This window comes from Schistocerca serialis, chromosome 4 (genome assembly GCF_023864345.2).
Source record: "Schistocerca serialis cubense isolate TAMUIC-IGC-003099 chromosome 4, iqSchSeri2.2, whole genome shotgun sequence".
Classification (NCBI taxonomy): Eukaryota; Metazoa; Arthropoda; class Insecta; order Orthoptera; family Acrididae; genus Schistocerca; species Schistocerca serialis.
In genome coordinates this window covers 164,473,399-164,487,503 of record NC_064641.1, presented here as the reverse complement: position 1 = coordinate 164,487,503, position 14,105 = coordinate 164,473,399, and positions in this window count along the sequence as shown.

The following is a 14,105-nucleotide window of genomic DNA, read 5'->3' as shown; positions in this document are numbered from 1 at the left end:
TCGTGCATCCAGGTTCGTCGTTGAGTACACCATCGCAGGCGCTCCTGTCTCTGATCCAGCGTCAAAGGGTAACCGCAGCCATGGTCTCCGAGCTGATGGTCCATGCTGTTGCATACGTCTTCGAAGTGTTCGTGCAGATGGTTGTTGTCTTGCAAACGTCCCCATCTGTAGACTCAGGGATCGAGACGTGTCTGCACGATCCGTTACAGCCATGCGCATAAGATGCCTGTCATCTCGACTGCTAGTGATACGAGGCCGTTGGGATCCAGCACGGCGTTCGGTATTACCCTCCTGAACCCACCTACTCCACATTCAGTTAACAGTCATTGGATCTCGACCAACGCGAGCAGCAATGTCGCGATGCGATAAACCGCAATCGCGATAGGCTACAATCCGACCTTTATCAAAGTCGGAAACGTGATGGTACGCATTTCTCCTCCTTACACGAGGCATCACAACAACGTTTCACCAGACATCGTCGGTCAACTGCTGTTTGTGTATGAGAAATCGGTTGGAAACTTTACTCATGTCAGCACGTTGTAGGTGTCGCCAGCGGCGCCAACCTTGTGTGAATGCTCTGAAAAGCTGATCATTTGCATATCACAGCATCTTCTTCCTGTCGATTAAATTTCGCGTCTGTAGCACGTCATCTTCGTGGTGTAGCAATTTTAATGGCCAGTTGTGTAGATGTCGTGACTGAACTAACTGTTCTCATAGGACAAATCGCGGATAATTCCTTCGTATATTGGAAAATATTTGGATTTAAAGATAAGGCAGTAAGAAGAAGAAGGTTCCTCAATACGGTCGAAAGACAATAACACTAGCATGCAGCAGGACTACTGTAAGGCGATGTAATCCTCAGTCTTCATTCCAGGACCACTTCCTCTCCTGAGACCTGAGTTTCACCTGCTGTATACAACTTTCAAATAACTTCCGGAAATTCAGACAGGTAACACTTTCAGCGACCGCCGATATTTCGGCGAGATAACACCCCGCGATTTTCAAGGCAAACTGCAACGCTATCGACCAACTGTACATCGGGTGAATGATGCTAATTATGAGTCAACACGTAACGTCTACTGCCTTTTTTGCCTTACGTAGGAAACACTTCCAACAAGATCGGTCGTATTTTACGGAAATACGATGTGAAATGTGTATCCGACCTCCATCTAAAATTAGACCGATTTTTAGTTCTGTTAAGGATGATCTTGGTCTGCGTAAGGGGAGTGTATATCGTATTCCTTGTAGCTGCGGCATGGCATATATTGGTCGAACTATCAGGACCGTGGAGGACAGATGTGCTGAGCATAAACGGCACACACGATTACAGCAGCCAAGTAGATTTGCTGTTGCCGAACTTTGCTTGGATACTGGTCACCCCATGTTATATAATAACACGGAGATATTGGCATGCACGTCCAGCTATTGGGACAGTCTTATTAAGGAGGCAGTTGGGATTAAATTAGCGAGCAACCTCGTTAGCAGGGATGGAGATATCTGTTTAAACTCTATTTGGAATCCGACGCTCTCCCTTCTCAAAAAACAGAGGCACAGAGTCAATGCTACGTCACCTGCGAATTCGTAATCTCACTATCGATAGCTCTGACTTTGGTCAACTTTGGTGGCACTAGTGTTCAGTGTGTGTGTGTTATCTTTCCCGCTTCAGTCCGAGAACCGAGGTTTAAAATTTGCATGTACGTCGCCTGTCCGTTGCAGTTTGCCTTGAAAATGGCGGGGTGTTCTCCCGCCGAAATATCGGCGGTCGCTGAAAGTGTTACCTGGCTGAATACCCGGAAGTTATTTGACACTTCCTCTCTTGTATGCTGTGATGGCTTGCCTGTTACATTATCTCTAAATCTCCTAAGTTTGTAAATGCCAGAAGTATAATTATGAAGCTACTTTCTGTACAGATATCATTGGCCATCTTGCAGCAATCGAAGAAATGAAATTATAATGATATCTAGACCTTTAGCTGCTTACAGACGTTGATAAATATCAACGGGGACAGTTGAGAAATGATTGCCACGACCGGAACTCGAACCGGGGACATCCCACTTGCATGGCAGACGCCCTATCCGACTGAGCCACCGAGGACACAGACAATAGTGCGACTGCATGAACTTATCTCTGGCACGCTCCCCGTGAAACCCACACTTTCAACTTAATGTCCACACATTACATTTGTAGTGCCCCTGCCCACTATACTCATTACTCGCGACAGTCAGTCTACAGATTCCCGTAAGAATTCGGGCAATTTAAGTACATCCGCATTGAAGAAGATCATTGGCTGGCAAGCCTTATCTCTATGAAGATGGTATCCGCTCTTTTGGACACGGGAGCGTGCCAGGGATAAGTCCCTGCAGTCACCCTATTGTCCCTGTCCTCGGTGGCTCAGTCGGACGCCGGCGCGGTAGCTCAGCGTGTTCGGTCAGAGAGCTGGTTGGCCTCTATAGTAAAAAAAATGAGTGGAAGGATCAACATACGAACTTGACAAGATGTCATGTGACGTCCGCAACGACCAAACACAACGATCAACAACGAACAAAATGCAAAAAAAAAAAAAAAAAAAATCGGATAGAGAGTCTGCCATATAAGCAGGAGGTCCCAGGTTCGCGTCCCGGCCGGGACATACATTTTTCAACTGTCCCCGTTGATATTTATCAACGCCTGCAAGCAGCTAAAGGTCTAGATTTCATTATAATTTCAGAAGTATAATTGTTCCAATTCCTGTCAGAAAAGGCGTTATAGAGCAAAGTATTAAAATTTAATCCATTATTCAAGATAAGACGTTGCGGTTGTATCAAGCATTGCAAGTTGTTTTACTCAGCTTCAACCATAATTGTCATTAGTGTTGATCAGATTACGAAAAAAAAGAAGAAGTGGTTCAAGAGGAGGGGGAGGAGATTAGTGTTTAACGTCCCATCGACAACGATGTCATTAGAGACGGAGCACAAGCTCGGGTTAGGGAAGGATGGGGAAGGTAATCGGCCGTGCCCTTTCAAAGGAACCATCCCGGCATTTGCCTGAAGTGATATAGGGAAATCACGGAAAACCTAAATCAGGATGGCCGGACGCGGGATCGAACCGTGGTCCTTCCGAATGCGAGTCCAGTGTGCTAACCACTGCGCCACCTCGCTCGGTAAGCGGTTCAAGAGATTATACGGCAGTCCTCAGGCAAACTTCACAGAAAATCTATAGCACAATACGCAGAATGTAGAAAAGTTAGTGCACTTAATCTACAAAATATTGTACAGTTCTTATATTTGATAACAGGCCAATGGTCAGTTAATTTTTGTTACCAGCTCGACGACATACGTAACTGTATCTATTCCTTCGCTTTCATCGTTTACGGCTCGCCACAAACTCAAGTACATTCACGCTTTACGCAGTTCTGAGTCAGATCGAATTAGTGCCACTTGATGAGTTACTACAATTTATTTTACAGTATCCACTGCAGAAACATTTTTCTTCGTGATGCTGTATATCACTTTTTCCAGTGGACTGCCCGTCTCCACTGTTAGGATGAACAATGCGGAATTGTATTATTCAAAAAAATGTTCAAATGTGTGTGAAATCTTATGGGACTTAACTGCTAAGGTCATCAGACGCTAAGCTTACACACTACTTAACCTAAATTATCCTAAGGACAAACACACACAGCCATGCCCGAGGGTGTGTTAATTACTCGTGAACTCTTCCCGGGACATCAGCCGGGTGTCAGTGACTTCTCGGTGCAACTTTTCAATAAATTTCCAATCCATCATCTTATGGCAAAGTGCTTAATTCCTGAGTGATATATTTCTCACAGTTTCTGGTCTATATGTCCTCTATTCGGCGAACTGTTTGGTGTAGAGTTGCTGTGTTTCACCGGTGTGGTGACAGTCTTGGCGGTGAATGCTCATTTCGTACGATACGCAAGCCAGACACATGGCACAATGGCAAGATTTAACGCTGTAACCCAATCGTTGCGTGGGGCAAATAAAACACGGTGGCATCGGCCACACAGGAAGCAGCGACCACAGAGCACAGCTTCAACGAATGTCGTATATTCGCTTAGATGAACGTCGCTATACATCCTATGGATGGGCTATCCCTTTTTTCGTCACCCATACGTCTCCAACGAAGCACAAATCCCACTGTCCAAAGACCAGGCAAAGAGGCGTTAATCTCAAACATTAATATTATTGTCAAATAATACTTCTACTATGTTGTCCATAAATAGGCATACGTTCGCTTAGTCATTAAACTATAAAACTTGTTTGTTTATTGTGGTCCCGCGGCCCATATTGCATCACCAGGTGGCATACTAGTACACAACTCAACATTACTTAAAAGTCAATTATGGATGGGTGCAGAGATTTCATTACGTGTGCGGAAAGAAGGTCGCATTCGTTTTATCATTTTAAGGTAAACCTCATTTATAACGCACACATATCGAGTGGAGCTTATGTATACTGCCTCACTAACCGAATACCTGCAGCAGTGGCTACATAATGCACGCTCAATATTTTCCACAGAGCATATGGATTTTAGCCGAGTTACGTGCGTCGTAAATCAAACTGTCACTGTAACCACACTAACATACACTTACAGTGGTCTTGGTGTAAATATCACCAGCATCCAATCAGTTCCTTGTTTTTGCAGTAGCCAATCCTGCACCCCATACTTGCAAACAGTCCACAAAGAATTATGTAAACCATATTGTTAATGACACAGCCACTCGGTTGCAAATAGCTCTTTGGTACATCGACCTAGATTTCGACACGTCTAAGGATGTCTTCATCAGAAAGAAATTTTAAGAAATTGTATAGTTACATTGCTAGAAGGCAATGGTCATAGTTTAGAGCAGATGTGAACGTTCCGGCCTTTGGTACATATGCATTGATAGGAACAACGTCCTAGCAAGGCATACGTGTCAAAGATCGGAACTTTTTTAATTTTAATTTTGGACCTGAAGCTATCTGCCATAAAGTTTGATCAATGACTTCTATCAACGTCACTTTACTGTTTCTTGAAATTTCATTCTGATGGACTCATCCTTAGAGGTGTCTAAATCTAGGTCAGTGTACCAAACAGCAGTCCTGAGAGGCAGCAATGTTTAAAACTGTAATATTTGTAGTGAATCATTAAACGGGTTGGTTCACAATTTCTATTACAGTCTTGTTGGGGCTGAAGAGGAGCCTTGGTAGATAAAGTTTTGATATAGAACCCATGCCTCGATACGTACCGCTTGGATATATGATGAATTGGGAGTTCGGATCGCTTTCAGGTCTGCCGATTCATGGTACGGTATGTAATGTTTAAGCTGCACAACGCGTGAATTGAGAACGTTTTCCAGCTCGCGCAGTCTGTTGTATAACGTTTTCGTCCAACTACTACAGTGGCTGCTAGAAACGGGTATACAGGGTGTTCAGAATATGTGAGACTTGTAGAGGGGAGTGAGTAGATAATATTTTGAACTCAAAGTTATTTCTGAAAACGTACCGTTTCCGTGCTATAACCATTTGAAAACTTCTCGGTAACGCGACCACTTTTACAAGTAACTGATTAGTTGTGACACAGTACATGACTTGTTTCACAGTTCCATCCATTAATAGCCACAGAAGTTGCTCGTGCAATCGTTGACTGGTCTTCTTCAACGTGGCGCAGTACGGCGTCTTCCATTTCGGGCGTGAGTTATCTCCTTGGAGCACCATAGTCACGCCTGCTGACGGTGGAGGTACTCCTTCTCGGAGCCGTAGCCTAATTGTCGCGAAAAGGGTATGCGACGGTGTCGGGCGTTGTGGGGAACGATCTTGACCAAGGTGACGCGAAGGTCTTCCGTTACTGTGACGTTTGCATCTCAGAAGAATCATGTCGGTGTATTCTGCGAACGTGTACTCAACCAAGTTACTTACGTCGCAAATAAAACGGTTAATGTAACCACACTAACATATACTTACATCGGTCGTGGTGTAATTAACATCCACATCCAATCAGTTCTTAGTTTTTGCTGTAGCCAAAATCTGTACTTCATACATGAAAGCGTATTTGTTCTAACACTCACAGACACGTAAATGAGGCTCGACGCAGGTTAGAGGGGTAAGATAATCAGCCTATCCGACGTAACTACCGCACCATCATGAAGACCCTGTTGCATACCTGCCTATACTCTGATCAAATTTACTTCATAGATGACAGTTCACGTGCTGGAGGTGTCTTCCTCTAATCAGTGCTCTCCACATCACATCTGAACTTTTCATCACTGCCTGATTGTCACAACAAATGGTCAGTTAACTTCCAATTCCTCGCATGGCCTTTTTTGTGTTTGGATCCAGAATCCTGTGTTCGGACAATTCAATTCGCATTTCATCACACTCATAAACAAACACAAACACACACACACAAAACGATGGTAACGAAATACCGACATTTCGTACGCATCAGCAGCAAAAGACAGCTGGGTTATTTCCCACAGGACGCGATTCGGCTCCTCAAATAAAATTATCATCGGAGATATCGGCCTGCAGTAGGTGAACTTCATATAACATGGTGTAAAACCTAACATTTTGAAGGCAGAAAATGATCGTTGCTATTGGTTCTATATATGTAATCAAAGTATAACAATAACATGTCGAAGTCGTCCATACGGCAATGGTAATGTCACAGTCTGCGGTACGGAAGGATACGTGTGTTCGAATACCGGATAGTATTTTTCTTTTTTAAATCTACCAAAATCTTTTTTATTATTATTTTCAGTTCGTTGGCATCAATTTAATTTTTTCTATTTTTAATCTTTTGTTGCGTCATTTTCACCATGGTATTGACTTTTTTATTTGCTCTTACGTCTTCCTATCATCTTCTTTCATTAGGAATCTGCTAGTTTCGCCTTTGGGTGTAACCTGTATATGAGTTCCAACCAGCACTGTTCATCGGTCGCTCTCACGTCAGCACGCGTAGGAAAAGCGAGACGTTACAGTTCGATTTTAGCCTTGAAACTGAAATTATTCTCTGTTTTCGGTTTGTTCGTAGAGTTTAGTTTTAACCACCGTGACTACACCGTGCGTGATTAGTAGTTCTGCCGCAGTTTCCTCATCGCCGTTTTCTCGGATTCATCGCACATCGGGAGGTTGTGGTTAGGTTAGGACACGAGTGCAAAATTCAGAAACACAAAAAGCGTTTTCTGTTGCAGTTCAGTCTACAGTCAATCAGTTGTTGACAGAACATCTCTCATTTCCGCAATACCTGTTCCGCGTTACATGAACAGCATTTCAGCACTTGAGATGTGACGAACCGTGTCTGCATATCGGCTTTAACTGAGCGAGAGCCTATGTGGCGACACTCTAGCGCCGAGTGACAGACGTCAACTATCAAGTAATTTTAAACGGCCAATGGCAAACACTTTTTCAGACGGCTGTAGCACGGAAACGGCACGTTCCCGAAGATGGGTTCCTGTTCAAAATATTATTTACTCACACCCCTCTACAAGTCGTAGAAATTTATAACGGGAATTTCCGAACACCCTGTATTCACAGCTAAGAGGGTTGATGGTGGTGTTCTTTCGCGCGCACGGGGGTTTGTGAAATTGTAAGATGGGCATGTCATTTTGATATTTGTAAGTTATCGATGTGCACGCCAGAGAGAGAGAAACTTACGTTACTGTTAAACAGTATTTGGTCTTGTTTTGCCACAGTCTTTGCCGCTGTACAAACTGACACGTTCTTAGTTGTACTAAGTATTCAGTAGTGCTGTGTTGACTTGTGATTGTATCTGTTAGATGAAGAAAGATTTATTGTAAAGGACAGCAAGAATGAATATGATGTATGTATTGAAAGGTGAGAAGAATATAAATTTTTAATACAGTTCTTTTTCTTAATTTTTTACTTTTTTGAAGAGAACAAGTATGTGGTAAGACTGCAGCACTGTGCTGCTAGTTTGTCGGAATGGTTATTGTCCGCGAGTTATCTTTGCTCACTTCCTCAAAGCTGAGAAAAAGACCGCCTCAGTTCCCTGAGTCATGTGTTAACATACAAACTGACTAAGCTCTTTGGTTTTTATAGGAATTCTCTATTGACATTCAACCCTTTTTACATCATTCTTCACTTTGTAAAGCGTAGTATTGTTAAGAGTGATGTTATGCGCGAAGATCAAGCGAAGTTTGACTCCATCTTTATGAATAAATACTTCATTATAAAATCTTTGTCTTGGAATATCATTTCATAGGAATAGCTACTCTCCCCGTCGCCCTGTTTGAAGAAGGTTTATCAGTAAGCATTACCATATTGCATCACTTGGTATTCAACAGTTTCAAAACTGTTTGGAAAGTTTATTTAAAAATAGAAATCTAGCCTATCTACTGCCTGTTTACTGTTTGCTGTTGAGCATTCGAGAAATCAGCAACAATGTTGTCAAGAGGTGAGGTAAGTAGAAATTTCTATTAGGGCCAGTTACTTGTCTTACCCCGGCTGCGCATTTCATTTAAAGACAAGTTACATTCAGGTCAGTTGCAGTTTACAAATTAGATTCTGCCTAGATGAACGTTAGCATACGAGTCTGTGTTGGATAATAGTTTGTGGGTACATAGTTTTGGTGATACGTAAATTTTTACGAACAGGGAGGCAAATTTGGGCTAAATTTCATACAGAAACACATAGTGGTGAACTTGCAGAGAGAGGGAGAGAGAGAGAGTGTGTGTATGTAAGGATGTATCGCAAATAACAGCAGGTTCGGTACATGGAACAGATCTTGTACAATATACACGTAAGAGCTCACTGTTTCCGCTGTGTGCGTAACGTGAAGCGGGACATCTGAAAATGATCCGATCTTCAAACGGGACATATCCGGACTTGGTTTCCTTGTCAAAACTTCACCTACTAAGTCGCCTCTACATATCGTAGAAAGCTGTAAATTGTGAAACACGTTGTTTAAGTCAGCGTCGTGAGTCAGTTTCACACGTGCCTTCGACGGAGTGGCTGGAAGAGACGCCACCTTAATGGAACATACAACCACACCGTAAGTGTACAAGCCTGGATGCTTCCGGGCCTATAACGATGAGGAGGCGATAGCAGCAGTGGGACCTAACTTTGCGGGCTTGGCTCGGCTTGGGGTGTCATGGAGGACAAAGGAGTAGAGAGCGAGTTAAGAGCAAAGAAGTGTATTCAAAATTCTCGAAGGGAAGGTAATAGCAAAGTCAGTGACTATCCACTGGCTGTCTGCAGATGTTGTCTTCTTCTAGCAATGAAATATTAGTTGCAAAATTACACACACAAATACATAACTGCACTCTGTCGGAACTACATAATAAATAAGGACCTCAAAGTGTGTATCATTCATCACGCCACGAGATCAGGGCAGCATTTTGTAAGTAATTATTGCGAACATAATGTAAACTGCGCTAATGGCAAGACAAAAATGCTACAGTCATTATCAGTACGTTCGACTATGGCTGAACTGTGCTGTGAGTACATACTAACGACGATTGATTGTGATGAAAATGGATCGAGAGCACTGATACTATTCAGTTACATTATACAGAACTAAAGCTATTCCATGACAGCTACTGTTATAAATTCTGTGTGTGGTATGTAAGGAACAGTCGAATGAAAACGAGACGGATGAAGAAAGGGAAGTAAAATGTTTACTTATGAAAAGATTTTCAAATACCGCTACCAGTCACAAACTTTGTTGACAACTAAATTATTTATTTAACGACATATTTCGAGGTGATATCCCATCGTAATGCGACATTGGTGTTTGAACAACTTTGCCGTATGTTTATACAGGTAATAAAGTTATTTTACATCGCTGCACTGATCATCCCCTGGGCAGAGAGAAGGATAACCTAGTGAGTGGCAATGTCACTCTGAGTACTATCTTTCTGTTCACAGGAAAATTTTGTAAAATATTCGCCCACTTTGCTCTTGCGTCTTGGCTGTTTCTTATGATCCGTTGAAGCATCGCTATTTCCATGGCTCTTTTGGACTTCTGCACCATTGTTCAGAGACATCACAACGGTGTCTTTAAATCACGACACACAAAACAAATTATCTGTGCAGAACACAAGATGGCGGTCATAACAAGGCTAATTTCGTTTTGACTACCGATATATCGAGCCTGGTGTTGTCAGTACCAATGTCTTCGGCATGTCTTGCTGTCGTATCACTGATTTTAGTTAGCGTAATATACACTATGTGATCAAAACTATCCGGACACCTGGCTGAAAATGACTTACAATTTCGTGGCGCCCTCCATCACTAATGCTGGAATTCAGTGTGGTGTTGGCCCAAACTTAGCCTTCATGATAGCTTCCACTCTCCCACGCATACGTTCAATCTGGTGCTGGAAGGTTTCTTGGGAATTGGTAGCCCTTTCTTCATAGAGTGCGGCGCTGAGGAGAGGTATCCACATCAGTCGGTGAGGCCTGGCACGAAGTCGGCGTTCCAAGACATCCCAAACGTGTTCTATAGGACTCACATCAGGGCTCTGTGCAGGCTAATCCATCTCATTGTCGTGTAACCACTAAGCCACAGGCCGTGCATTATGAACAGGTGCTCGACCGTTTTGAAAGATGCAGTCGCCATCCCCGAATTGCTCTTCGACAGTGGGAAGCAAGAAGGTGCTTAAAACATTGGTGTAGGCCTGTGCTGTGATACTGCCACGCAAAACTACAGGGGGTGCTAGCCCCCTCCATGAAAATCACGAATGCCCCATAAAACCACCGCCTCCGAATTTTACTGTTGGCAATACACACGCTGGCAGACGACGTTCACCGGGTATTCGCCATACCCACACCCTGCCATGGGATCGCCACATTGTGTACCGTGATTTGTCACTCCACACAAAGTTTATCCACTGTTCAATCGTCGAATGTTTACGCTCCTTACACCAAACGTGGTGTCGTTTGGCATTAACCGGTGTGATGTGTGGCTTATGAGCAGCCGCTCGACCATGAAATCAAAGTTTTCTCACCTCCTTCCTCACTGTCATAGTACTAGCAGTGGATCCCGATGCAGTTTGGAATTCCTGTGTGATGGTCTGGATAGATGTCTGCCTATTACCCATTACGACCCACTTCAACTGTCGGCGGTCTCTGTCAGTCAACAGATGAGATCAACATGTACGCTTTTATGGTGTACGTGTCCCTTGACGTTTCCACTTCACTATCACATCGGAAACAGTGGACCTAGGGATGTTTAGGAACCTGGATATCTCGCATACAGACGTATGACACAAGTGAAGTGGCACCCAATCACTTGACCACGTTGGAAATCAGTGAGCACTGCGTATCGCCCCTTTCTGCTCTCTCACATTGTCTAATCACTACTGAGGTCACTGATATTTAGAACCTGGCAATAGGTGGCAGCACAATGCAGCTAATATGAAAAACGTATGTTTTTGGGAGTGTCCGGACACTTTAGATCACATAGCGTATTACAATATGACCGACTGTGACAAATTTGTAACACAAACGACGGTATAAATACTTTTTATTTCCACAAATACAAAGATATTTCTGGGATATATATATATATATATATATATATATATATATATATATATATATACTAGGGTTGGAACTTTAATAGTGGCAACTATTTATTTACAGCTCGTACAAAATAGATACGTGTTTCAAAGTTTTACTGACCTTCAAAGTAGTCGCCAGTGTTTAGTATAATCCGTTGCCAATGATGTGGAAGTCGTAGGTTACTCTTAGCAGTGCCAGTTGTGTTGACAGTTCGAGCGGCGCGGTCTATTGCTCGACGAATTTGTAGTAGTTCTGAAACGAATGGCGTGAAGTGTTTCCTTCAGTTTAGAAATCGAGTTGAACTTGCGAGGACTTAAGTCAGGGGAGTGCAGTAGGGGGTGCAGCACTTAACAGACAGAAGTGATGACACTTTCTGCAGGACCTGACCATCATTTTGCAGGACAATGCTCAAGCACGTACAGTGCAAGCTGTTACTGATTTGTTTGACTGTCTGGGCTGCTATGTGCTATACCACCTACTGTAATCCCCTGAATTAAGCCCTCGTAAGTTCAACTCGATCTCTAAACTGAAGGAAACACTTCACAGTATTCGCCTCAGAACTGCTAGAAATTCGTCGGGCAATACACCGCGCCGCTCGAACTGTCAACACAACTGGCACTGCTAAGAGTATCATACGACTTCCACGTCGCTGGCAACGAGTTATACACAATGCTGGTGAGTACTTTGAAGGTCAGTAAAACTTTGAAACACGTATCTATTTTGTACGAGCTGTGAACAAATAGTTGCCACTATTAAAGGTCCAACCGTTGTATATATATATATATATATATATATATATATATATATATATATATAGTGTTTTAAGAATACTGAATTGAAATTCGTAAAGAAATGTAAAGGCTGTGGATGAATATTTCCATTTCATCCAAGAAGTCCATTCTCCACCTCTTTTTCAAAGTATGTAGTACTTTGAGACCCTTACTTATTGCAACACTGTGTCTTGCTACATTTATATGTTCTGCTATAGCTGACATAAGTCAATATGACTTCAAAATATTTATTATTTCAAAAGTAATGCTGATAATACATTATCCCACTGTGAGACAATCTGGTCAATGAAGCTTCCTGGCAGATTAAAACTCCCTGCCGGATGGAGACTCTATTTCAGTACCTTTGCCGTTCGCGAGCAGGTGCTCTACCAATTGAGCTGTCCAAACACGACTGAGGACCGGTCCTCAAAGCCGTACTTGCACCAGTATATCATCCCCTACCTTCCGAACTTCACAGGAGTTAGGAGGGGTCGTGTGTTGTGTGTAGGAAGCTCAGGTGGTGGAGCATTTGCCCGCCAAAGGCGAAGGTCCTGAGTCTTAATCTCGGTCCGGCACACAGTTATAACCTGCCAATAAGTTTGACTATTCGTCTTGCCTCAGAGTAGGATACATATATTAACTACTATGGCGATTAGTTTCGAAATAATCAATAGCTGACTTAATTTTTTCTTCTCTCTCGGATTCCTTTGACTGATACTTAAATTATACCTTTATCCTTTCCCTTATTGAGTTTATGTTGAGATACGCAAGATATTTCGTTTTTAAATAAAGATCTTTTCAGTTTAGTTGCAAAATGCCTCTAATTAAACCGACTGTGGTCTAAATTTAGTGAGTGCCACACATAATTTTTGAACTTGTGCTAAATAGCGTTAAGAGTAGCGCAACGGGCTTCGGCCCCTTTGGGCTAATAAGCGAGTAAAGACGGAAAACGAGATATCCAGAGTCAATGAATACCCAACAGAAAGAAAAATACTGTAGCAGAGAGAAACGTGGTCGTTAGGAAACAGGTGGAAAAGGAGAAAACAGCTGAACGGAAGAAACGGCACGACACTTTGGATAAGCCGATAAAATACCGTGCTGGGCATTTAACTCTAGTGCGAACAAACGAGAAGTCGAATGAAAGAGACAGTCAGACGAAAAAAATGTTCGAATTGCATTTCGGACCATTTCAAGCGACAGAAAGTGTGCACGCCGATTATTACAGGCTAAAGCACCTGACTTCAGGAAAGCCATTGGTCTTGTGTGATGTAACAGAGCTACAGTAAGTGATAGCTGAGGCCTGGGGGAAAGAGCAGAAGTGCAACAGAGGTGATTTGCAACGTATATTTATAGATCAGAGGTATACAGTTTCATGTACGAAAGAATAAACAGGCTTGCTTCCGTTTCACCTTATACAAGACATTTTCATATTGGTCTACGAGAAACAATACAAGCTATCAAATAAAAGTGACATGACCCCGATTTAGCAAAACTGGACAAGCAAGAAAACATAAAAAAACTTATTGGTAAAATATGGTGTTAAGCACATACGATACCACGCATACAAATGTCCCTGTAGTAAACTGCCGTGTTCACAGTTTGAATAAGCCTTGTGGTGTGTCCTATAAGATAAGAGTAAAGTGCATCGTAAAATGGGCGAAAGAATGATCAGAAGCTAGTAAACAGTCTAATGCGGTAAAATCGCGAAACACCTCCAACAAAATTTAACGATATAGGAAAAGAACAACTAACAGATACAGAAGTCGTTCAATAAAACGCCAAAAAGCGCCTAATCCACATGAAAGCCCCAACGAGTAGTTGCCTCTGTCAAT